This window comes from Triturus cristatus, chromosome 3_1 (assembly GCF_964204655.1).
Source record: "Triturus cristatus chromosome 3_1, aTriCri1.1, whole genome shotgun sequence".
Taxonomy (NCBI): Eukaryota; Metazoa; Chordata; class Amphibia; order Caudata; family Salamandridae; genus Triturus; species Triturus cristatus.
Genome location: NC_140583.1, coordinates 1,153,548,898 through 1,153,576,585, shown reverse-complemented (window position 1 = coordinate 1,153,576,585; position 27,688 = coordinate 1,153,548,898).

The following is a 27,688-nucleotide window of genomic DNA, read 5'->3' as shown; positions in this document are numbered from 1 at the left end:
TGAGTGCTGAGTCCACTAGCAAAGACTGTGCCCCTTTATTGTGACTGTGACTACTGCCATTGTGTCCAGGTGTGACACACATGCAATGTACTGTGGAGTGGGTCCCAGGGTGGGGAATGGCTCATGTCTCCCAGCCAGAGCATGCTGTGGTGCATGTCTGCTCTCCTCACTTGCATTGTGTTTGCTGTGACAATCACTGCATGGTGCATGCCACATACTGCCTGTCTAATCCTCCTGGGAATGTTGTTTCTACAGTCCTGATGTGATTATGTGGTCCCCCCAGTGTGACGGGTGACTGTACCCACAGATGTGTGTTTGTTTAGTGTACCTGTGCTGAGAGTGTCCACATGATGTGTTTGTGCCCTGGACATCGGTGTGTGTGTGTGTAAGTCCCCTGTCATGTGGGTGGGTGCATATGTGGAGTGTAGCACCCCAGCTGCATGAGGGATGGATATACCCTGCCCATCTGATGTGAGCAGGGAACAGTGATGTGTGTCTGCAGTGATGAGCCAGCCCCACACCTGTTACACCACCCAGTCTAGTGGCACATGTGCAGAGTGAGGTTTGTAGCTGCAGTTGGCAATGGCAGGTGAATGTCCTGTGCCGGTGTGTGTCTGTGTACTCTGCTGAGGTAGCGTCAGTGGCATGTGGCATGTGACTGCTTTGAGGTGCTGCACATAATCCTGGTGTACCTTGTGATGCATAGTGTGATTCTGGATCATTTATTGTGTCGTACCCCTCATGCCACCTGTGTACTTTCAATGGCACGTAGAGCAGTGGTTCCCAAACTCTTGACTCCTGAGGACCCCCACTGAATCACTACTGGAGTCCGGGGACCCCTAAGCAATTTTTACAATTTAAATTTCAAAAAATTAAAACAATAACTCGCAAAAAATACACAAACAAGTACACACCAAACAAATACTTGCATTACTAGAGCTTTTATTATTTTATCTTGAAAAATATGCAAAAATTAAAACATTTTAATGGGAAGGATGGTGCTGCATCTCGGCGACTAACTTTTCAATGTTTGGTTTTATTTCGGAAAGTTGAATCCTTAGGTCAGATTCTACATTTTGCAAGCGATTTCTGTTCTTATTTTTAAGGTACAGAATGAGGATTATCAACATCATTACACGCATTGATTGCATAATGTGCCATGCAGAAACCATTTTAAAATAAACCATTTTAAAATCAATGCAATAATTTGGAGTGGACTACACTTGCAGCCACACTTTTCATGAAACCAACCCTGACGGCGGGAATAAACCATAATGTCACTGCTACTAGCACACAAGCTGATCACTCGTCACACACGAGAAGAATTATAGAAAGGCTGCTGCTAAATCATAGCTGCCAAGGTTTCAGATTGCGGTGTGTGATATTATCATAAATACAGTGTAATTATGAGTGACATTTCAGTGACTATGAGTGACACCTGCTCACAAGCAAAATAAAGCAATGAAGATGAGGGAAACATAAATACCAGAAAATACACCAATTTGAGCAACAAGACAGGCTAAGTTAACTGCTTCAAAGCATAAGAAACAATTCATTTATCAGACCACATTAATTCCCAACTTTTTTCTGTCGCGTTTTACTTTTCCAGCCAGAGTAGCGTTTTAACCAAATGCATATTACATTTTCGTGCTAGCAGTTAGTCATTTCACTTGTAACACTAAAACACTGAGCTGCCCTGCGCCTGCAGATTTACTGTGTTTGAAATATTCAGATCATGATAATATCACTCTCAACATTCTACAAAAGGAGTGCATGAATATGCCAACATTAAAGTAAACAGACTTTGAGAGCAGCAGCACAATAGCAGTCTGTACACATTGCACAGATACTGACTGAGGAGCAAGCAGACAAGTCATAAAGTGCAAATAGGTACAAGTTACCAGGCATACGCAAATGGTCACCAAACCCAGACTGAGTGATCATAAGCTAGAAACAGAACCCCCTCAAACAGATCTAATGAGAGAGGGCAGAATCCACCAGCAGCTTGACCTGCAGGAACGTCTGAGAGGCCTTTTTTCCAAATCTGTCCTGAATAAAACCTTATTTGTTACTATCCTCAATCTGAGACGAAATTTAAATCAAGCAAGAAAAATGGGGCACGATAAATAGCATCTGTTTTGAGTTTTTGGAGGCTAACATGCAGACTGTGGTACTTTGGTACTATAAATAGCACACTTTTCCCCTGTAAGTTTACGGCAGGTTTGACCGTCCTAAATTTTAAGAAGGGTGCAATATTTAACATACCTGGTAATTACATACTCAGTGAATACCACCCAATCACTGCGCAAACAGGGCTTACCCAGAGGTGGGACAATTCCAGCCAAATTGTAATGTATTTAGTAAGTACCAGAGGCGCAACTGGAGCCAAATTTCGTGGTGGGCAGGGGGCTAAGAAAACATTTCGGGGGGGGGCTGAATGTTAAGCAAAAGGCAGAGTGGAGCTGCAGGGTCTATTAGAAGGGGTGAAACAACAGTAAGGCCTCATTAACGTGCAAATAGTCTTTTAAAGACCTGTCAAGTGCTCAGGTGCGGTCGCATCCCAGGCTGACACACACACGACATAGGCAGAGTGGAGCTGATTTGGGGGTGGCTGAATCTAGTTTAAGCAAAAGTCAGAGTGGAGCTGCAGGGGCTCTTAGAAGGGGTGAAACAACAGTAAGGCCTCATTAACGTGCAAATGGTCTTTTAAAGACCTGTGAAGTGCTCGGCTGCGGTCTCATCCCGGGCTGAGGGCTGACACACACGACATAGGCAGAGTGGGGCTGATTTCGGGGGGGGGGGGGGCTGAATCTAGTTTAAGCAAACGGCAGAGTGGAGCTGCACAGGGCCGGCTTTAGTGCTGGTGGTGCCCTGTGCGACAATGTTTGTTGACGCCCCCCCAATGACCACCTCCACCACGGATTCTCTCACCAGCACCCTTTAACAGTGACCAAGTCTCCATAACCACACACTCTCAGATGCATTGAATTAATACGAGTGTAGGCCCGGGTGTCCGAGCACTTTCCATCACACACACATTACACAGAGACAATCAATCATACGTGTGTAAATCAGTGTATAGGAAATATTACATAAGAGCCAAAGGACTGAAAGTGTAGGAGTCACATGTCATCAATACTGGTAGGCAGTATAGTTTAAGAGTGCTTGGTGTGGAGAAGCACAAACTCAGAGTCGAAAAATAAACAGCATAGTTGGGAGTTTTCTTTAATAATAAGAATCGATTTCTAGCCAAATTAACCCTTTTTGCAACATTAATCAATGTTCTAATATTGTATACTTTGCAGTGTGTATGCAGTGCAGGGTGAAAGTTAAAAGCTCACTATTCTATGTTAGGAATTTAAGTTATAAATTGCAAGTAACAAAAGGATGTCTCTTTTGAAAGCAGTAATATTTGATCTGTTTATCATACCCACTCTGTAATCTACTTGGCACACGTTCTTTGCAGCAGGCATATTAACCCTCGTCTGCACTAACTTCACAGAAGACAAAACCTCAACTATACAAAATGCTCATCTCTCTCCAGGAAGATAATTAATCACAGGAGTTTTCTTGACATTTATGTGAGGCCTGGTAATTGCCGGCGGAAATAAACGCTGCAGCAGGTGCTTCTAATCTAAAAAGCATAATAAACTTTCAAACACGGACCCAGGAAGCCAGCGGCCGGTGCGGTGGCACCGGTCGCACCGCCCTAAAGCCCACCGGCCGCTGGCTTCCTGGGTCCGTTTTTGAAAGTTTTTTATGCTTTTTAGACATTAGAAGCACCTGCTGCAGCGTTTCTTTCCGCCGGCAATTACCAGGCCTCACATAAATGTCGCGTAACACCCATTGTACTCCCGTTGTGTGTGTCGGCCCTCAGCCCGGAATGAGACTTCACCCGAGCACTTCAGAGGTATTTAAAAGCCCATTTGCACGTTATTGAGGCCTTACTGTTTCACCCCTTCTAAGAGCCCCGCGCAGCTGCGGGGCTCTTAGATGGGGTGAAACAGTAAGGCCTCAATAACGTACAAATGGGCTTTTACATACCTCTGAAGTGCTCGGGTGAAGTCTCATTCCGGGCTGAGGGCCGACACACACAACGGGAATACAATCGGTGTTGCGCGACTGGTACACCCGGCCTACACACGGCGTCCTAATTCCCCTGGCCTTTGCCCAACAGGATTAAATGTAAAAAAATTTAAATTAACTATAAATAGATAAACACTCACGTGCTGTAGTAGTGGTGCCGGAATGCAGGTATTTAACGAGGCGAAGCGGAGACAGGGCATTGGGCGGCAAAATGCTCCTGGGCTGGCTGCAGACACGAGGGAAGACGCACTGCCGTGGGAGCGTGCGCGTCTATAAAAAAATAAGCCAATCACCCTTCAGCTTCCCCGGCCTAAGCTGAAATGGTGATTGGCCCGCTTTTTTTTGGTCCCGCCGCCCCTGCGCTGTCATTCACAGTGCTTGTATGCGCTTCAATGCTTCTAAATATTTAAAAATAGCTGACTCGAAGGCACTCCAGTTCGCGGACCCCCTGGGAATGTGTCACGGACCCCTGGGGGTCCGCGGACCACAGTTTGGGAAACGCTGACGTAGAGCATTTGCCCTTCCACAGAGAAAAATGTCCCTATGACAAAGGTGCAATGATTTGGCTGCATACTATGCCTTGTTGAAACCAGCAAAATTGGTCTAATGTGTGTCTCTGTGACATGTGGCAGGTGTATTGATGTAGTCTCACTTTTTCATCCTCACAGGTAGGCGCCTCTGCCAAGGAGCAGATCTGGAGGGAAGCCGTCAGTGCCGTGAGGAGGACGGATGGTCGGAAGCGGCGCCTGGCCCAGGTGAGAAAACGCTGGCAGGATATCCGGTGCTGGACGCGGAGGATTGCACAGGTCCTGCTGGGGGACTCACCTGAGACCCATAAGAACCGTGGGCGCCGCCGTCTGACCCACATCCACAAGCGTGTGCTGGCGGTGGTCTTCCCTGACATGGACAGGCGCTTACGGGAGAAGCAGCAGCAGGAAGGGGGTAGGTACATGTGTGTTTGTTGTGTATCACCAGCATTTGTAAGTGCGCAGTTGCATGGATACACTGCCAGGGTTTAAATGTGCAGTGCAGATCCTGTTACCCACAGTATAGCGGTGCTGTCCTTCCTCCCTTCCCCTCCTTGCCATGTGTTCCCTGGTCTGTGTGTAGTCACTCTTTTACAAGGTTATCTAGGCTGGCAGTTTATCCACGTGCCCAATGCTTGCAGCATCATGTGTGGGGGTGGTGTGTAACATGTTTTGGGACCTTGCCTGTGCCCTGTCCAGTTCAGTACTTGTGGGGTCCATGTCAGTTGGCACTGATGCTGAGTCCAGACATAGGAGTATGTCTCTAAAGTGTAATGCCTTACAGCAAGCATGTCCTATTTTGTGGCCTGTGACATGATGTGCATGAGTGTGAGATATGCAGAGTGCAGGGATAGTGGCTTGTGTTGTAGTCATTACCATTCAGGAACATGGAGTAGTGTGGCCACTACTGTCCCCTGGGGCATCTTTTCCTAGGTATCATGTGTGTAATCACAACATGTGGACAATCTCAGTGTCTACAGCATAGGTTGTGCTCTGTGCCATTGTACCCTGGCCCCATTTATATTTACGTAAAGTGTTCTACATGTGTCCACTGTACAGGCTGACCTAATTTTCCTTGTTCATACTCACGGGGTCCAGTGCCTGTGTGTCTTGGTACAATTATCTGATGATGGCCATTTGTAAATGATATATTTGTACAGGCGCACCAGGGGTATTTTGTGTCCAATCTGGATTCCTTGCAGGTCATGTGTATTTCTTCCAGACTAAGAGATGTAAGTGCTTCCTGTGTCTCAACAAATTGTCTCATGTAGGGGGTGGTTGGTGCGGGCAAGGCCTACATGTCAAAACCTGAAGTCTCCTTGCTAGGTCTGGCCAATGTGTGATGTTTGTCTGGACATACACTCAAGGTGCAGTGACCCAGTCATGTTGGGCATGTTTTTAAGTATTACCTTTGCAGCATGTGCCTAAAGTTCATGGAGATGGTCCCTGCTCATCCCTTTTTACGGCAACGCTGTGTGGTGCAGATGCAGTGCTGGATTGTCCCCAGAGCCTGGCTCCTCTGTCCAAATCCATATCATGTTATTTGCTATTGTGTCATGCTCTCCATAGTATCTCAGTGGCATGGTGGGTCAACCAACTGTGTGTTGCAGGGCCTACATATGTACCTTGTATTGTAGATGTTACTCATGTGTGTTTTCAGGCTATGCACTGTGACCTATGTAGATTTGACTCATGTGACATATGTATACAGGTGTCTGATTATTTCCTGTCTCTTCACCTTGCCCACAGCATCGTCTGGGGAAACCGAGGGAGACACCGGCACGGACCGTGAGGAGGGACAGAGCACCAGTGCCAGCAGTGCAGTATTGTCTGGCACATCGAGAGCAACGGAGGCCGAGGGGAGTGAGGCGGAGGACCTGTCCGGTTCCACTACAGAATATGAAGCTGACGGGTCCGAGGCTGAGCTCTCCGAGGGGGCGGAGGCTGCTCCAACAGCTGAAAGCAGCACAACATCTCTCCCCGCCCCCTCCATTGCCATCACCGGCCTCCCACTTGCTCGTGTCCCTTCCCGGCGTGCTAGGTCACCACGTGTCTCCTTCCTGCCAGGCACCGCACCCCCTGCCCCTGTCTCCACTGCTGCTGCCAATGCCGAGTCTGTGGACATCCTGCGGCAGTTGCAGGTTGGTCAGACTGCGATGCTTAATGTCCTCCATGGCCACAGCAGAGTGCTCAACAACATGGAGGCATACATTGAGGGCATTTCAGCATGGCAGGCTGACCAACGCAACTTGCTGAGGTCCATCGACTCGACACTGACTGCAGCAGTGGGTCTCCTGCAGCGCTTCGCCCCACCCCCTACCCCTGCCCCATCCACACTTCCCACTCCCATGCCTGTCCCACGTACACCCAGACGTCAGCATGCACACACCACACCAGACACAGGCACCACACCAGCAGGGAAGGGCAAGCGCACACCTCCTGGCACGCACACACAGGGTGAAGTAGGCACACCCACTGGGTCAGGGGCCAAACGTAAGACACGCAGCCAGAGTGGGAGTCCGCATTCCACAAAATCCACTCCCTCCAAATCCACTCCCCTCAGCTCTCCTGGCCAAGAGTCGGATACAGGGTCAGTCCTGCCCAGTCTGTCCATCAGCCCCATTGTGGCACCACCCCGCAAGCGGAGGAGGCAGGACACCGGCAGGGGAGTTGAGTCCCACCCCCTGTCCACACCCTCCCCCAGTGGCGCTGCGACCCATCCCTCTGACCACCCCCCCTCTTTGGGGCCTGTGGTTCCTTCGGGTGCAGGGGAGACGCTGGGGGACCTTGCTAACGTGTGCAGCGCCATCCTGACCTACACCTTTGGCGCTGCCCCACCTCCTGTGGTGGAGTCCTCCGTCCCTGCACCCACGATGCCTACCCTTGCCCCTCCTGTCCCTGCGGTGCCTGGTCCTTCCCCCCCACATGATGCCCCCCCCCTGTGGAAGACAAAGGAGTCTGACTGTGCAGGCAAGCTAGGGGACACGCGTCCCAATGTGTCCCCCACCTGGATTGGAACTTTGGATTGCCCTATGGGCATTGTACATTTTGAACTTTCAAGAGACATACATATTTTTGGATGCTGAATAAAGCAATTTCTTTTTCCTTAGGACACTACTGTTTTTCTGGTATTGCTGTTGGTGGACCGGCTCCATGATTTTGGGTGGTGATAATGTGTTGGGTGTGTGGGAAATGTAGTCTTGTGCTGGTCATAGGGTGGACCCTGGTATCTGTGTGCCATCACAAGCTGTTGGCTACATTACTTTGTTCTTATAAGCAGTTACTGCATGGTGACATCGTCCCAAGGTGTGTTCCTTCCTCTGTGTAACCTGACATCTTCCCTGCAGGGTGTTTCCAATATGTAGTGCTGAGCTGTGTCTACATTAGCTGGGTGTGTGACGGACTCCTTCAACTTTGCACATGCATGCTGAGCGATGTCTCCACCTGCATCATTCGTGCCATCCTTGGTGGTCACTGTACTTGTGTATGTAGACTGTTGACATGACTTCATGTGGACATGTTCTCTTTTAGGCACTATGCATGTGTGTACTCCCAGCCTCGCACACATGTGGTACATGTACTGCAGGGTCTTTGTGCACCTGACTGACATTTGTGGCCATTGGATCTGTGGGTACTCCACCCTTTTCGTTCCATGGGCACTGCTGGGAGGACTCCGCACCCACCCCTCCTGTGTCTGGGCACTGCTGGGAGTGATAGGCACCCACCCCTCCTATGTCTGGGCACTGCTGGGAGTGATAGGCACCCACCCCTCCTATGTCTGGGCACTGCTGGGAGGACTCTGCACCCACCCCTCCTGTGTCTGGGCACTGCTGGGAGTGATAGGCACCCACCCCTCCTATGTCTGGGCACTGCTGGGAGTGATAGGCACCCACCCCTCCTATGTCTGGGCACTGCTGGGAGGACTCTGCACCCACCCCTCCTGTGTCTGGGCACTGCTGGGAGTGATAGGCACCCACCCCTCCTATGTCTGGGCACTGCTGGGAGTGATAGGCACCCACCCCTCCTATGTCTGGGCACTGCTGGGAGGACTCTGCACCCACCCCTCCTGTGTCTGGGCACTGCTGGGAGGACTCTGCACCCACCCCTCCTGTGTCTGGGCACTGCTGGGAGGACTCCGCACCCACCCCTCCTGTGTCTGGGCACTGCTGGGAGTGATAGGCACATACCCCTCCTATGTCTGGGCACTGCTGGGAGGACTCTGCACCCACCCCTCCTGTGTCTGGGCACTGCTGGGAGTGATAGGCACCCACCCCTCCTATGTCTGGGCACTGCTGGGAGGACTCTGCACCCACCCCTCCTGTGTCTGGGCACTGCTGGCAGGACTCTGCACCTACCCCTCCTGTGTCTGGGCACTGCTGGGAGTGATAGGCACCCACCCCTCCTATTTCTGGGCACTGCTGGGAGTGATAGGCACCCACCCCTCCTATGTCTGGGCACTGCTGGGAGGACTCTGCACCCACCCCTCCTGTGTCTGGGCACTGCTGGGAGGACTCTGCACCCACCCCTCCTGTGTCTGGGCACTGCTGGGAGGACTCTGCACCCACCCCTCCTGTGTCTGGGCACTGCTGGGAGTGATAGGCACCCACCCCTCCTATGTCTGGGCACTGCTGGGAGGACTCTGCACCCACCCCTCCTGTGTCTGGGCACTGCTGGGAGGACTCTGCACCCACCCCTCCTGTGTCTGGGCACTGCTGGGAGTGATAGGCACCCACCCCTCCTATGTCTGGGCACTGCTGGGAGGACTCTGCACCCACCCCTCCTGTGTCTGGGCACTGCTGGGAGTGATAGGCACCCACCCCTCCTGTGTCTGGGCACTGCTGGGAGGACTCTGCACCCACCCCTCCTGTGTCTGGGCACTGCTGGGAGGACTCCGCACCCACCCCTCCTATGTCTGGGCACTGCTGGGAGTGATAGGCACCCACCCCTCCTATGTCTGGGCACTGCTGGGGGGACTGTGCACCCACCCCTCCTGTGTCTGGGCACTGCTGGGAGGACTCTGCACCCACCCCTCCTGTGTCTGGGCACTGCTGGGAGTGATAGGCACACACCCCTCCTGTGTCTGGACATGTACACTGGGGACATACGCGGGTGGGGGTACACGCCGTACATACGGGGGTGAGGGTATGCACCGTACATACACTGGTGGGGTGTGGGTACGCTCCATGCATTCACGGGTGGGGTGTTGGTACGCGCTGTACATACGGGGGTGGTGGTACGCGCCGTACATACAGTGGTGGGGTGTGGGTACGCTCCATGCATACACGGGTGGGGTGTTGGTACGCGCCGTACATACGGGGGTGAGGGTACGCGCCGTACATACACTGGTGGGGTGTGGGTACGCTCCATGCATACACGGGTGGGGTGTTGGTACGCGCCGTACATACGGGGGTGAGGGTACGCGCCATACATACACTGGTGGGGTGTGGGTACGCTCCATGCATACACGGATGGGGTGTTGGTATGCGCCATACATACGGGGGTGAGGGTACGCGCCGTACATACACTGGTGGGGTGTGGGTACGCTCCATGCATACACGGGTGGGGTGTTGGTACGCGCCGTACATACACGGGTGGAGGTACGCGCCGTACATACAGGGGTGGGGGTACGTGCCGTACATACACTGGTGGGGTGTTGGTACACTCCATGCATACACGGGTGGGGTGTTGGTACGCGCCGTACATACGCGGGTGGGGGTACGCGCCGTACATACGAGGGTGGGGGTATGCGCCGTACATACACTGGGGGGTGTGGGTACGCTCCATGCATACACGGGTGGGGTGTTGGTACGCGCCGTTCATACGCGGGTGGGGGTACGTGCCGTACCCATGCCTTCAGAGCGTGGGTACGGGTCGTACCACGCGTACCCCTACGTCACCTCAACAATGGTGGTATGGCCCGTACCCAGGCCTTTAGTACATGGGTACGGGCCGTCCCGCCATTGTCGGGGTGACGTAGGGGTGGGCGTGGTACGACCCGTACCCACGTTCTTAAGGCGTGGGTACGGTACGTACCGGACTTGTTGTGTTGCTGGTTCGTGTCATCACCCACTTCCGTTGTGGCGGACGCATGCGTTGCTGGACACGCCCCCACCCCCTCAGAGTGACCAGGCCCTGAAGGTCAGGTATGTCCAGGGCATGTGTGATTTGTGACTTGGGTGGGGGTCGTGTGTCCTGCCCCTGCCCCCCCCCCTTTGCCCCTGGGTGTTGTTCTGACCTTCTGCGGCATCTGCGTCAGTTCCTGTAGAGCAGGTGGACTGCTATGAGGGCTGGGATGACACGTAGGTTCGGGTCCATGGCTGTCCGTCGCGTACAGGTGCTCCTTGTGCGCGTCATCCTGATTTCCCGGCAGTTTTTGGCAGTCGGAAAATATTGTCCGTGCGGGGTGACGTTGGTTCGATTCGTACTTCCTGGTTCGTGGAACGCTGCCTGAGAGCGTCCCGACGTCACGTCGGCGCTTTCCCGGATCACATTTGTGTGGATATTTTCGTCGGTCAGTGTTTTGTACGATTCGTACGGAAATAGTGTTTCCATACGAATCGTACTTGCTATTTTGTAATGTTTTTTGACCGGGTACGCGTCGGACGGAGAAAATGCTCCGTCCGACGCGTACCCGGTTTCACCAGGATCGGAATTGGCACCTAATTATTTATTATTTTAAGGTTATTTATGTATTTTTAAGAATGTTTTACTTAATTATATTCATTATTTCATCATTTTACATTACTTTTAAGACATTTAAAAAATTAGATATTTTACCAAACTATATTATTTAGAACGATATTTTGGATTCGATATTTTTGTACTTACCTGTTTGTAGATAGGAGATATTCTGGTGTTCTATATTTTGTCAGCGATATTCTGGCAGCTCAATATTTTGATCGTCGATATTCTGTCAGTGATTCTTTAAAAGGAAGGCAAAATATATTGGTCAATGCAGATTCACAAATATCAATGGAAAGGAGTCAAATATAGATAATGTGCACAAAACAAGAAAACATATTGAATATGTACAAAGAGCAAAGAAACTCCTAAAATATATACATAAAGTAAATAAAGGGAAGACATCACCGATGAAGGGTCTTTCAACATTCTGGCCTGCGCAACCGGGAAGCCCTTGACGGTCAGGCAGAAGTCTCGATTGGGAACCACCAAAGATTTTTCACTGTTATGCTGCATCCACTCCACATGTGAGCTTCTGTCTGGGAGTCAAGATCCCCCGCCTTTAATACCTTTTACTCAACCTCAGAAGAAGTTTCTAGAAATCTCTCCCCCCCCTCCAATCTCAACCACTGCTCCCTTTAAGGTGCGCGAGTGCACCTCTCTTCCCGCAAGCGCGCACTGCCGTGTGTGCAGTGCGCACCCACACAGGACATCCCACAAGAGAGTTAGTGAGCTGCGCGAAAAAACGGGTGCTTCCTGGATGCGGGGTGGACAGAGGAAGAGTCGGGAGTGCAGGTAAGGCTGTCTCGGCTTGGGGCTGTAGGCACTTGCTGTACTCTTGTGTTAGTAAAGCGCGGAGCGGGGGAGATTGTGTGCTTTTGTTTAAGTATTCATGTTTATCACAGCCCCTTCACGAGCTGTGATTAACATAAACACTTAAACTAAAGCACACAATCTGCATAGCTGCCAAGGTTTCAGATTGCTTACGTGTGACATTTTCATACTTTCCGTGAAATTCAACAACTATGAGTGACACTTTTTCCTCACAAGCAAAATCAAGCAATAAAGACATGGAAAACATAAATATCAGAAATTACCCCTATTGGTGCTATATGAAGCTTTGCAGTAAGTGCTAACTTTTGCCCCAATGTACTTGCAATAAAGTAGAGCTCACATGTCTGAAGCAGCCTGTGCCTCGCTGCCCTGGCTGAGAGGCACCACATTGTGTTGAGCACAAGTATCTGTGCATGAGCTCTATACAGTACACTCAAGCCTTGGCTGCAATTAGTGCAGACGGAGAGCAGTGGCGGTACTTAGGCCACCATGTTATTATTTAAAGAGAACGCATTGCTTGCTTACTGCTGGTGCAGCCTACAGACACTGACTAAGTCTGTCCAGGGCCTCAGTCCCAAGTGGTAGCCGACCCAGCAGCCTGAGAGGCTTGTCTCAGCTGCGATCAATCATTATTAGAGTCACGGACAGCCCACCATGGCACCACTCCAGCATAGCCTGAGAACAGCAGTGAGCTACAGGCTCAGACTGATCTCGTAAAATTTTCAAGAAGGCAGGCATTACAGACCTGAGAGTGACGTCCTCCATGAGGACGAATCTCCAGCAGCCCTGTCCAGAAGCTGGGCATCATGAGAGAGACACAGGCAGCACAGGCTGTAGCACTACTTAGAAACAGAACTGTCGCCTGCTAGAGACTTCTGTCCTCACTATGCAAATAAATGCACACTGTAGCAGTCACGTGACCTGAATGCCGCTGCATGTGTTCTGGGCTGCTGAGGAACACTCCTGCGGCCACCACTGTCATCCACAGATCTACTCGGCCACCAGCACCAGTGGGGTCGGATCCAGTCGCAGGATCATTTATCGCGAAGCGAGCAGCGGCGAGCATTTGCGCTGCCATTGCCAGCACTAGTCTGTATGGCTTTTAAAAAACATTTATTTCGGTCCTACTCTTGCTCTGGATTGCTTGAACAGTGATCCGTAGTATAATTAAAAGTGGCATTATTTAGTTATGATTGCGCCCTTTTCGCCTCACTGTTTCCCATATGCTCCAAACTGTTTACTGAGACCTCTCCTTGTCCCTTTTCCCCTTCTCTTCGATCCGTTAATAAGTCAACACTTCTGCCCCGGGGTTAGTCCGATTCCCACTTCTTCCCTCATCTGCCCTGGCCTTGTGCTACCCTTACTCTAAATGGTACGTTTCATATGCTGAAAGAGATAGTTTAACAAGGTAGCTTTCTGGGGCACCAGTAGAACAAACTCTGCACTCCGAAAATACTCGACCACAGGACTTGTGTCTGATTGCCTGGCCTAGGCCTGCGCCGCCTCAGCGGTTTTGGCAGCCAGTTGCCATGGCGATGGACTGATACCTAAGATGGCCGCCGAGTAGGAGCTCTTCCCTGAAACTCCTGGGTTAGGGACTACCAAATCGGTAGATATCCCTTGTTTGCCCGGCCATCCGTCTCTAATCTACAAACAAACAATCAAACTAACTGTGATTACAACATGTCTTACCTCCGGAGACGACTTTTGACGACATCCTGACTATCTTCCACATCGCCTGCCTTGCCACCCCATGCTGGGACCGGGTCCTCAGGGAGCTTCCATCGGCAGCCACGCTGGTCTTTTGCTGGCTGAGTCTCCCCTGTAGTGTAGTTCCTATTTCCCTGATACGCTCTGCGCATTGGAATAATATACACTATAGTTTTTGCATAGGACTAAGGTCAGTATGCCTCTATCGAGTACATTAAACTTAATTACTTTGTGTGCCAGCTAACGCAGAGGTCACTAGAAACTTCTCGAATAAACAAGAAGGGAGTAGTTTCTGACAACCGCATAAACATGACAACTTTGTTTCCCTTAGAATCAGAACATATGTCAGAATCGTGCAAACAATAGATAACAGTTTCACTCAGTCGATCGTGCATGCTTAGTTTCTTCAGAGTTACACAGAAATAGTAGACTGGCGTTTCAATAAAAAGGATTTATTGAACAGTCTTGTTTCTCGTGTAAGAGATATGAGCTGTTACAATCATTAGACAGTAAGCAAGATATATGCACAGCGTAAGCAGTAAGAAGAAATAATACTGCAATAGCATTGTCTTTTAGCTATGACATATATTCATATATACATACATAAATAACACAGGCTAAAAAGTGAATACTCGTCGGATGCTTCTAAATAGTTCTACCCCAGTGTACCTAACCTAAGTGTAGTACAAGGTAAGAAGTAGGTGCTGGTTTCTATAGTATGGTATATACTAAGTTTATATGCCAAGAGTCCCTCTAGGTTCTAGTCAGCTCCATACCTTATAATGAGGGAGGTGGGAATCTCTTTCCGAATCTCAAACTCCAACACCCCGCGACGGGAGTCAGAACACTGGACGTTGGATTCTCTGCGAGCAGGGATGACAGCGTCTGGTCAGTGCGTCAGGCGGGAACTCTAATTCCTTCCGAACTTGCCGTGGCGAGCCATATCGAACTGAGCCGTGCCGTGCTTGCCATGGTAAGGGAAGGTATATTTATACCTGGAAGGTGCTTAGGAATGCTAGCATTGTCGTAAAATTGGGCAGAGGAAGACATCATGAATGAACCCCTAAGGAATAGTAGTTCATGCAAAATAGATGAGTTCTTGGAGAAATCAATAATCCTAGCTAGGGTACGTCCTGATGGCTTAAGGATCCGGTTTCTAAGAACTCGTTGTGACGTGGGATGGACGGATGTAGGTGACCATGCCTGTATTTGGATAGCATGGCTAATGCCTAAATAAGTGCAAAAACAACAGTTGATGGACAGAATGCAGAACAATGTCATACATTCACCCCAGTACAGAGATCTGGGTCTAATTCCATCTTTTTTTGCTCACCATGCCGTTCCAGTTTGAACCCAGCCATATGCAAATCAGTCTTGACCATGTGCCTCATGGGAAAAGTCCAGTCCGAACTGCCAAGCCAGGTCCTCCCTGGACTGGAAACAAGCATCCTAGGACCGGTTTCGGGGTTTCACCCCTCTTCAGCCAGGATAGCTTGATTCCAGTGGCATGGAGATCAAGGGACCCACGTCTGGGCATACCCTTCCCACTCGGGGTGACAAATGCAAAAACAACAGTTGATGGACAGAACAATGTCATACATTCACCCCAGTACAGAGATCTGGGCCTAAATCCATCGTTTTTTTGCTCACCATGCCGTTCCAGTTTGAACCCAGCCATATGCAAATCAGTCTTGACCCTGTGCCTCATGGGAACAGTCCAGCCCGAACTGCCAAGCCAGGTCCTCCCTGGACTGGAACCAAGCATCCTAGGACCGGTTTCGGGGTTTCACCCCTCTTCAGCCAGGATAGCTTGATTCCAGTAGCATGGAGAGCAAGGGACCCACGTCTGGGCATACCCTTCCCACTCGGGGTGACAAATGCAAAAACAACAGTTGATGGACAGAATGCAGAACAATGTCATACATTCACCCCAGTACAGAGAGCTGGGCCTAAATCCATCGTAAATAAGGACTGGGATTCTCTGCCTAAATAAGGACAATGCGAATTGTGCCTATATAAGGACAAGATTCAGGGAAACTTATGTACGGGCATCTAAATCGAAACACAACACCCACTCCATTAACGAATGATCGATATTACTAAATAAACATGCTAATCACATACAATTGAGTATCACATGTTCACTAAAAACATATGTAAAAGCATAGCTGGTGGAGAAGTGTGGCTCAATGGTTAGAGCGGCAGACCTTGATGCAGAGATCTGGCCCGGGACCAGGGTTCAATTCCTGCCTCGGCGGGTCTTGGGCTCAATTTCCTCAGACCTGATAATTCTCGCCTCGGTGCCTATTCTAATCATGGGTCCCACTCTGCAACTCTGGGCAATAGCTTGCTTAATCTCCACAACAAGACCATGGGAGCCAAGATGCCCCAGCCCTCAGAAAAGGAGTATTTTGTGGAGGCTACGTCCACAGATCAATAAGGCCTTGGTGACCCTCACTACATCTTCAATGTACCCAAGGTGCTTGGGTTGTTTTTTGGTGGCTTTGGCAGTATTGGCTATTTAGACTGCTTTGGGCAGCTTGGGTGCTCTCTCACAGCACAGAGTCCCATCACTCAAACAAACATCACAAACAGTTAACTCTTAAAGCACTCTACAAAGGCACATCAGATGTCTAGATTACTTAAAACGGAGTTGCAGCATGCTGCTTTTTGTCAGTCTGGTGGTACATCCTCTACACCCAGTCATAAATCAATGGAACCTTTATTGAATAATAGAGACGGCTCTACATGGTGGGACAAACAATGGATCCCAGGAGCCAAGACACATTTGTCTGCTTGGCGGAGCAGAGAGCAAAACTGGATTCTCCGCTCTCCATGGAGGAGGTTGACTTGGCGGTTGACCAACTGCCAAAGAGCAAAACGCCAGGTACAGATGGACTTCCCCTAGAGTTCTTCAGGCTCTATCGGATAAAATTATCACAGCAGTTCCTCGAGCTTTACACCTCATGCAAATAAAAGGAAAGTACTTTCTCAGGCTACCAAAAGAGCAATCATTATGATGATCTCAAAGGCAGGTCAGGATCCACTTGACCCAGCCTCCTTACACACCTTCTCTATCTTAAATCTAGACTAAAAGGTACTGGGCAAGGTATTAGCAAGCACACTGTGTAGGGTCATTCCAAGGCTAGTGCATTCAGATCAAAGAGTATGTGTGCTTGGTAGGAGCATCGCCTCTAATATATGCTGACTTTTTCATGTAACAGATAGCATACCTGAACACTGGTGCAGTGACTTCTGTTGACATGGAGATGGGGTTTGATTCACTTGATGGGCATTATTTAAAAAAGGCCTCTGCTGATATGGACTTTGGTTCAGGTTTTTGTGCCTGGGTGCAGCTCTTTTATTCGGAACCCACAGCTTGGCTTACAATAGATAAGCTGATATTTACATGTGACGGCATTTAGTTATAGTATAGGTATAGTTATTCAAAAGGGCATGGAACATGGCTGCCTCTTGTCCCCTTCTGATCTCACTCACTGTGGAGCCACTCTCATTTTACGTGTTAGCTAGGGGCACATCACGACCTGAAGAGCCACTTTAATCTCCACGTCATCTTCTTGGATGAGTCTGATGTGTTGCATATTCAAGATGTCCTCTCAGGACTGCTGGAGGTCATTCAGTTTGATGTTATCTCAGAGCTTAAGCTCAAGTTGCCAAGTCCTACTTATACCTGTTGACTCGCATTGGGGGTACACACAATGGCAGCACAGTATGCAGTGGGCTTTGACTTACAAACCCACTCTTTTAAATGCCTGAGTGTCAATGTCTTCTGAGAGGGGAAAGATGTACTTGAAAAAAACCTATGCAGGGCTTTGTTGGCCTCATGACCTGTTGTGGAATTTTGGTGACAACTCCCCTTTTTGGTGTTTGGGAGGGTAGCTCTCATCTAAATGGTGCTGCTTCCCCAGGTGCTATACTATTTCTTGACTATACCTGCTGTGGTGCCCATGAATTTCTTTTGTGATCTGAAATCTCTACTGGTGGACTTCATATAGAGTTCAGGGTAAAGAGTGGCATTACCTCAATTATAATCACCACTAACATGGGAAGGCGTGAAAGGCCCTGAATTTGCGTCTGGAGGCAGGACGTCATAGTATGGGGTGGAGAGGAGGACCCATAATGAAATATTTTATGGGTGGAAGGTAATGTCCACGTGTGGGTCTGCTGCTGCTGGAGGCTGCCAGGTGCTGCCTGAGATACGCCTCTGTTTTATGCCGGAACGTTTCAGAGTAGGCAGAAGATTGAACCTAAGTCTTGGCATAATGCAGAAAGATCAATTATTTGACTGACTTCCTCACGTCCTTTGCAGAATTTAAAGAGGAATATAATTTTTCTTCTGGATAATTTCTGAGATATGCGACGCATGGTAAAGTGATAGCAGTTAAATGTGAGCAAGCGCATGGTGAACCTGAAACCGTCCTCACACTGCAGATGTCCCAAATCAAATCAAATCAAACATAGCTTTTTCGATTTCTATGAGGAAAAAATCATAAAAGCACAAACAGTACATTAAATCACATTTCATTTTAACAGTTGAGGTCAATTCTCTTTACACCCCTCTTACATATTTATTTTGTTGAAAGATTAAAACTGTCACATTAAAACTGATTTCCTACATTTTACAACTCTTTTTGAAAACAATGATAAAATCCAGGTTACATATTCATCTTCTAAAAACTGTAGTGCTAGAAATGCAGGGAGACATTGCCTAATACCAAACTTTTTTAAAAGAGGTAAAATCCATTTTTTTCTTTGAACATTATAGAATTTACAAAATAAAACCACGTGGAGTTTTGTTTGCTCCGAGCAATCATCACAAGGGCACAATTGCATAACTTTTGACCAGTTGTTCATGTTTGGGAAACTGGTTCTTCTATGTAATATCCCAAGTCTAAATCTTGTCAATAAAAATCTATTGTATAAACCACAGACACGTAAAAGATAAGGTTGCATACTATAAGTAATTAGAATCGTTTGATTATACAATACTGTGCGCTCCATTATTTCTTCCGATAGTCTAAGAGTTTCGAGTAGGTTCAAGCCTTTTGCCTTTAACATTTTTCTTGTCCAACTAGTCATTGTATTCGGCTCGGTAAAAACCTCCGGGCAGCCTAAATCAAGCAAAAAATCCCACACATACTTTAGCCATGTGATACTTAAAACACCTTCCAATTAAAAAATATCTTTAAAAATCTCTCTATCAAGATTAGTTTCTTCAGATGTCCATATCCTATGCCATAGTAGGATTGGTTCCACTTTTATAAGATCTGTTAGGTATGAGACCCCCAATTAAGAATAGCAAACATAAGAGGAGGTGCTACCAGGGACTGCCATAATATATTTTAAAAACAGATTTTCAATAACTTGCAATGCTTGAATATCAGAATATCCCCATACCCCCGCACCATACATGGCCGTTGAGATGCACTTGGCCCTATATATTTATAGTAGCTCATGTTGAGGCCTCCTGCCCAACTTTTTTGAAAAATTTACTAAGGCGGCAGTAGTTTTCATAAAGGACAGTTTTCTTGCATTGACCGCACGCGTCCATGTGACGTTATAATCACATAAACTGCCCAAATAGCTAAATCTGTTTATAAAATCTATTTTTGTTTGTCAATGTACATATCTCTACACTGTTGGCTGCCAATACCACATCTCATAATAAAGGTTTTTGTCGTGTTTACCCTCAGCCCTAGATCATGCATAAATGCCGAAAAGCTATTTAACATTCTTTGTAGGCCCACTTGGGTACGGGACATCAAAACGGCATAGTCCACGTACAATAAAGCTGGTATAGGCCGTCCTTCTATTTGGGGGCGTCTTGACATATGTTCGACAGTGCTTGGCCTAAGCCATTTATACAGAGATTAAAAAGTAAAGGGGTCAGCACGCAGCCTTGCCTTACCTCCTTGTTGATTTGAAACGGGGCGGTACTTTCTCCATTGGTACCATATTGTACCCTGGCCTTGGCATTCCTATACAGTTGTTTTAAAAAAAGAATGATGGTGGGCTCTACTTCAAAATCCTGGAGGATCCTCCATAGCTTGTCATTCCTCATGCAGTCAAAGGCTGCAGTGAGGTCAACAAAGGCTAGGAACAACCTCCCCTTTTTTGCGATGGTATACTTCCCTATGATAATATTCAGGTTTAAGCCTTGTTCATCAGTTCCTAGCCCCTTCCGAAAACCAAACTGTAATTCGGAGATGATCTTGTTATCCTCAGCCCAGTCCTGCAGTCTTTCAAGCACGATACACCCAACTACTTTTGCCAAGGAATCTAGCAGCGATATCGGCCGATAGCAGGCGGGGTCTTGACAATTTCCTTTTTTAAATATTGGTACTAGAATCGATTCAGTCCATGTCTCTATTAAATGGGAGGAACAGCTAGCTGTAATTATCTGGGTTAACGACGGGCCCCATAGCGCGGTATTATTTTTATATAAATCTACGGGGATCCCGTCGGGACCAGGGGCCTTCCCTCCCATGCTTGCCAAGATTGCACGATTTATTTCATCCAGGGTTACCTGAAGGTCTGTCGCTGTTATTAGAGGTGCCATGTCATTGTCACCTACTGGTTGGTTTTCTCCAGTATTGTTGGACAGGCTGCTATTAAATATGTTCGCAAAATGCTCCACCCATTGCTTCTTCGTTATTACGATTTCAATGGATGGAGCATCCCTGGGATCTAGAAAAGGGGTCTTAACAGCCTTCCAAAAGGCCGCCCCATCCTTAGAGATTGCGGCCTCATGCAGCGCTGTCAATGCCTTGTCTCTCAGCGTCGCTTTTTGTAACTTCAGTGCGTTTTTATAGTACCATCTTGCCTGCCTTATATCACACTGATTTCTAGGGGGTTTATGTGTCTCGTGTTTTAACATGGCTTAAGCCTGCGTGAAGTTTGGGTCAAACCACCCTTTTGTGTTTTTATTTTGTTTTCTTTTTTGTACAAATAGGGCCTCCTGTATAGCTGCTGTGATGAGCTGGAAAGAGGTCAGGACTACTTCATGTGTGGCGTTCTCTGCCAAGCAAGCCGCAACAGCGGACTTAGCCTTGCTTAAAACATTCCTTTTAATTTCTGAGGGATCCACCATTGCCCAACGGAGGGAATAACTGTTCACTCTATCTATTGATAAGTTTTGGGGGAAATGCATAACTTTTTTTGTTTAGTTCAATATCTTTTAATAAATTTTGTAACCAGAGATAGACAGTGGTAAAATAAATAAATAAACAGTGAGAAAGGCAGGATACATTGAGGGGGAGAGGGAAAGACTGTGCATATAATGCGTTATTTTACAATTAAGCAATTGATACAGATCTCTTCTTTGTGCACAAATATATACAGACACAATTAGGCATGAGTATTACAGTGAATTCGTAAAAAGACTTAACGTTTCCAAGTAAGTCGTACATCAGCGAAATTCATGCATGTAAGAAAATTTTGATGAGGTCAAACAAAAGAAGTAGCTTAAGTGATGCATTTTGATGTCTGCGTAACGACGCGGGTTTTATTCTTATTATAAATACATATGCCCTTTGAAACATGTTATACCAATGTGGATACAGGGATGTCTTAAGGATTTTGGGGGCCCTGGGCCAAGAGTATTTTGGGGGCCCTTGTTCAGAACAGCGTTGAATTTATGATCCAGTTTCAACTCTATCAAGCCCTCTTTGGCCAAGTCACTGACAGTCCACTGGCACACTTGTCCAAATTCTAAATGTGTTTACATATAATATTGAGGGATAGTGATGTGTGTTTTTGATATTGTAACACAGCTGCAGCTCACTATTATTACTGCAAATAATCTCTGTGACTCCCCCTCCCATTTCCCGTCCTGTTTTGATCTAAAAGAAACGTTTTTATGGCTGTTGCATGAAACATAAACATATTTGTCAGAAAAATGTCAAATAGACTCTCACACATTACCCACATTAAAAATAAATTAAAGGAAAAGGATATTTACAGCAATCTGTTTAAGAACTATTCAATGTTATCAGGGCAAGACTCTCTCAAGGGGCCCTCTGAAAGGCTGGGGCCCTGGGCCAGAGCCCACTTTGCCCATGCCTTAAAACGTCTCTGTGTGGATATATGATCATATATTTCTTTAGGGGACCCAGTATATATGAAGGGTGTGAACAGGTGTGAATAAAAAGTGATTGTCTCGTGTGAGTAAGGAAAGATGGCGTGAGGGTGACCTTGGGGGCTGGTAATACTGGCGGAGGTGTATTGTGTCGGCCGTGAAAGGAGCTTACTGAGGGGGAAGCGGTATTCTTAAAGGAGAGATCACGGAGGCTTGTGGATAAAGGCTCTTGTGTCTAGCGTGGTCCATATTGAACACCGCAAGGCTCTCCACGGAGATAGTTTAAGTGCAATGTTGTCAGAACCCCTGAGAAAAGTTAGCCACTCATGCCACATAGAGAAAGAGATCACTTTAAAGTGTTTCCAGTTATTTAGTATTAGCTTGCAGGCCAAAGTGAGCATCAGGTCTAGTAAAAAACGATTGTTGTCGTTCTTGAGTAGGGGGTCTAAAGGACCCAGAATAATATATGAAAACTCATTTGTGGGAAGAATATTTAGGGTATGTCTGATGCAGTCCAAAACCCTATTCCAAAAGTCTTGGAAGAGGGAGCATTCGAATAGCATGTGTGCTAGTGAGCCCTCTTATTATTAACAGCACCAGCAGGTGGGATCTTGTTTGAGTCTTTAAAGAGCCTGGCGGGGGTCCAGTATGTCCTATTAATTATCATATATTTAGTTTGTGATAAAATAGGTGACATTTTATGAGATAAGGGGGATTTGTTGATGACGGTCCAGTCAAATGCTATGTTATTCTTGCGCGATTCAGCTTCCCATTTTCACTGATTACGTGATAGGTAGGTGAGTAGTCGGCCCAAAAGGGTAATGAGAGAAGGGTTAGTACCCACAAAATTCTTTTTAGCCAGTCTTACCTTAAGGTGCAGGAATTTATAAAAATCTAGGTCTACGAGATTGAACCACTTTTGCAAGGAAGAGCATGGTAGAGGAGAAGTACCTTCGAATATGTCTTGTACTAGATTAATGCCTTCACATGACCAGTCCAAAAATGGGGAGCCGTCAATTTTGAGTGTGGGATTGTTCCATAGAGACGACGGGTAAGAATGTTGTAGCTCCAGATGTGAATCAAGGGTTAGGAGGGCTCTTTTGGTGTTCTGTATAATGTTTCTAGAGTGCGGTAGAAGAGTTGTGTCCATCGTGGCTAGTGCAGCGAGGGGAGTGTTATGTATGAGAGATTTTTCTGGATATGCATACCTTTAATCCCACAATGTGTCAGTCGGTTCATGTATGAAATAGATACACTTTGTGGAAAATGGTCACTCAGAAATATGTTATAGGTGTTGAATGGCTTAACTCTATTACAATAACTATTTGATATGAGAATGTAATGTGTTGTTGTAAAGTAACCTCTGCCATTAAGAGTGCTTTTAAAAGGGGAAGGTGAAGCACATATCTCATTTGCAAAACCAAGATCGTGGCCAAACATTATTTCGTTTAGGGATTCCCCGTATTGTGAATGCGGGAAGTTCGTATCACTATACTCCTCTTCTGTTGTGAGGCCACATACTTCCCTCCAATTATTTGGACACAGAGCGGTATTAAAATCGCCCCCCCAAATGATGAACACATCTCCTTCATTATCATTTTGGATTGACTTCAGCTCATTTTCTAGTTTTTTCAGACTCCTCCCAATCTGATCAGGAGGAGCATTGTTATAAAAGTTTATCACTACAACACAGTGCTTTTTATCAGTATGCAATGTTATTACTTGATAATATATTTCAACAAATTTAAATTCTATTTTACTTACAATTAGCATGTTGGATATATAAGTAGACACTCCCCCCTTTGCCCTTCCATGACTCCCAGCCACAGCCTCAGTATGGAAAGTGCAATAACCGTTAATATGAACAGCGTCCTCTACCCAGGTTTATTGAAAACACGTAATGTAAAACTTTGCTATAAAATCGCACCATAGCGGGTTTGCTATCTTTGAACGAATTCCTGCAACATTCCAATAAACTATATTAGTTATCTTGGCGTAATTTCTATGACGTCAATTCTTTAGGGGGTCATCTACAGTGATAGCAGTAGGAGCACTAGATGGTATCTGGATCTGGCTTGTACCTGCAATGATGGTAGCATACTCTATTGCGTGACTTATAATTTGCACTTTATCAGCCAAGGGAGGCTGAGTCCATAACTGAGCCACTGTGACTGGTATCTGTTGTTTATTTTTAGAAGCAGGGTAATTTGGAAGATGTTTGTGACTACTTGCTTTGGTGGGCAGATTTCTAACTCCAACCTTCTTATTTTCAATGTGTTGTTCAAGCCCCTTATTCAGTCAATCAATATCTTCCAAGTTGTTTAGACTGTCAAAATGATTAGTTACTGGGACACTATACATAGGGTAGGTTTCAACTGGGTGGTACCTAGTCGTGTTTCTATTACTCTCCATCTTTAGTGGTTGGTAAAAGTAACCTAATGGGACAACATTTAGCTCCTGGGGCCTAATGACGTGGCTACCTGCTCTTTCAAAAATTGTTTGCACAAGGTGGGGAGATCCAAATGTTAACACCACACAATCCCCTTGCAGTGCTTTTATGGGCTTTGCCTATCCAAGCTATTCTTCTGGCCATTTTGAATTCGGAGAACAGAGCCTCGGTTAACCCTATACATGTGCTAAACCAGTGAATAGATTTATTTCTCAGGGCGATCCAGGATTCCCCTTCATGGCCAGGGAGTTGAGGTACGTTTGTTAGAACTACCGTAGCTTCAGGTGGGAGTTCTAAGGATTGTAAGGAAGTTTGAAGGGATACCCTTCTATTGCTTAAAAAATTGTGGTTAGATTGATTATTTAGGGATAATGTATCATTTTGGGCCTTCTTCTGGGAATTTATATATGTATCTCTCCTGCTATTATTACTGTTGTGATGATGACCTTCAGGACCAGGGCAAGTTTTCAACCCTGTGATCCTGTCGGGTTCCCCTGGTTTGCTAGATTTAACTCTCCATAACTCCCTTTGTGTGTAGTTTGCCTATTTAGCGGTTCTAGTACCATTGACTGAGATACTTGGTCAGACCTAGGTCTTATGGAACCCACACGCTTATCTATCACTGCTAGGGGTAGCATTTCCTAAGTGTTTTTCTATTGATACCTCTATGGATTTTAGCCTCTCCGCCTTTTTTGTTAGGGCTTCCTTTAATATACTCTCTAACCCATGGGTACTCACAAACTTTCTGTTAGGGCCAAAACTACAGTGTGATTTGTGGCCAAGGGCTGCTCCGGTAGGGGTGGGGTCAGTGAAGGGGCGGGGCTAGAGTAAAAGAAATCAAACCTGTTTCAAAACATTTGACAATGCGACAATGCTGTATTTCCAAAACAGATGTAACTACAAAGAGCACATTTTGATAATACATTTTTATTAGCAGTCAATAGCAATCTTAAGAGGCATTGCATAGCTTCATACACACTTTGACCCCAATTCCATCTCAGTCTCTCTATCTCTGTCAGTCAGTCTCTATCAGTCACTCAGCCAGTCTCTCTCTGTCAGTCAGTCTCAGTCAGTCAGTTAGTCAGTCTCTCTCTGTCAGTCAGTCTCTCCCTTTCAGTCAGTCTCTCTCTCTTAGTCAGTCTCTCTCTATCAATTTCTCTCTCTGTCTCTATCTCAGTCTGTCTCTCTATCTGAGTCAGTCAGTCTCTCCCCAGTCAGTCAGTCTCTCTCCCCCAGTCAGTCAGTCTCTCACTCTTTCTCTCTATTTCTCTCTGACAGTCAGTCTCTCTGTCAGTCAGTCTCTCTCTGTCAGTCTCTCTCTCAATCAGTCAGTTTCTCTTTCTCTCAGTCAGTCTCTCAGTCAGTCAGTCTCTCTCTGTCAGTCTCTCTCTCTGTCTCTATCTCAGTCTGTCTCTCTATCTGAGTCACCTAGTCTCTCCCTCAGTCAGACAGTCTCTCTACCCTCAGTCAGTCAGTCTCTTCTCTCTTGCTCTCTCTCTCTCTGACAGTCAGTCTCTCTGTCAGTCAGTCTCTCTCTGTCAGTCTCTCTCTCAATCAGTCAGTTTCTCTCTTTCTGTCAGTCAGTCTCTCTCTCTGTCAGTCTCTCTCTCTCTGTCAGTCAGTCTCTCAGTCAGTCTCTCTCTCAATCAGTCAGTTTCTCTCTCTCTGTCAGTCAATCTCTCTCTCTGTCAGTCAGTCTCTCTCTGTCAGTCAGTCTCTCAGTCAGACTCTCTGTCAGTCTCTCTCTCTCTCTGTCAGTCAGTCTGTCAGTCAGCCTCTCTCTCAGTCAGTCAGTCTCTCTCTCAGTCAGTATCTCTCTCTCTGCCAGTCAGTCTCTCTCTGCCAGTCAGTACGTCAGACTCTCTCTGTCAGTCTCTCTCTCAGTCAGTCTCTCTCAATCAGTCATTCTCTTTCTGTCAGTCTCTCTATGTCAGTCAGTCTCCCTCTCTGTCAGTCAGTCTCTCTCTCAGTCAGTCTATCTGTCAGTCTCTCTCTCTCAGTCTGTCTTTCTCTCTCTCTCTGTCAGTGAAGCTCTCTCTCAGTTAGTCTCTCTTTCCCTCAGTCAGTCAGTATCTCTCTCTCTCTTTCAGTCAGTGTCTCTGTCAGTCAGTCTCTCTCTGTCACTCTCTCTTTCAGTCAGTCTCTCTCTGTCAGCCAGTCTCTCTCTCAGTCAGTCTCTCTCTGTTAGTCAGTCTCAGTCAGTCAGTCAGTCAGTCTCTCTCTGTCAGTCAGTCTCTCCCTTTCAGTCAGTCTCTCTCTCTTAGTCAGTCTCTCTCTATCAATTTCTCTCTCTGTCTCTATCTCAGTCTATCTCTCTATCTGAGTCAGTCAGTCAGTCTCTCTCCCCCAGTCAGTCAGTCTCTCTCTCTTTCTCTCTATTTCTCTCTGACAGTCAGTCTCTCTGTCAGTCAGTCTCTCTCTGTCATTCTCTCTCTCAATCAGTCAGTTTCTCTCTCTCTCAGTCAGTCTCTCAGTCAGTCAGTCTCTCTCTGTCAGTCTCTCTCTCTGTCTCTATCTCAGTCTGTCTCTCTATCTGAGTCACCTAGTCTCTCAGTCAGACAGTCTCTCTACCCTCAGTCAGTCAGTCTCTTCTCTCTTGCTCTCTCTCTCTCTGACAGTCAGTCTCTCTGTCAGTCAGTCTCTCTCTGTCAGTCTCTCTCTCAATCAGTCAGTTTCTCTCTCTCTGTCAGTCAGTCTCTCTCTCTGTCAGTCAGTCTCTCAGTCAGTCTCTCTCTCAATCAGTCAGTTTCTCTCTCTCTGTCAGTCAATCTCTCTCTCTGTCAGTCAGTCTCTCTCTGTCAGTCAGTCTCTCAGTCAGACTCTCTGTCAGTCTCTCTCTCTCTCTGTCAGTCAGTCTGTCAGTCAGCCTCTCTCTCAGTCAGTCAGTCTCTCTCTCAGTCAGTCTCTCTCTCTCTGCCAGTCAGTCTCTCTCTGCCAGTCAGTACGTCAGACTCTCTCTGTCAGTCTCTCTCTCAGTCAGTCTCTCTCAATCAGTCATTCTCTTTCTGTCAGTCTCTCTATGTCAGTCAGTCTCCCTCTCTCTGTCAGTCAGTCTCTCTCTCAGTCAGTCTATCTGTCAGTCTCTCTCTCTCAGTCTGTCTTTCTCTCTCTCTCTGTCAGTGAAGCTCTCTCTCAGTCAGTCTCTCTTTCCCTCAGTGAGTCAGTATCTCTCTCTCTCTTTCAGTCAGTGTCTCTGTCAGTCAGTCTCTCTCTGTCACTCTCTCTTTCAGTCAGTCTCTCTCTGTCAGTCAGTCTCTCCCTCAGTCAGTCTCTCTCTGTTAGTCTTTCTCTCTCTCTGTCAGT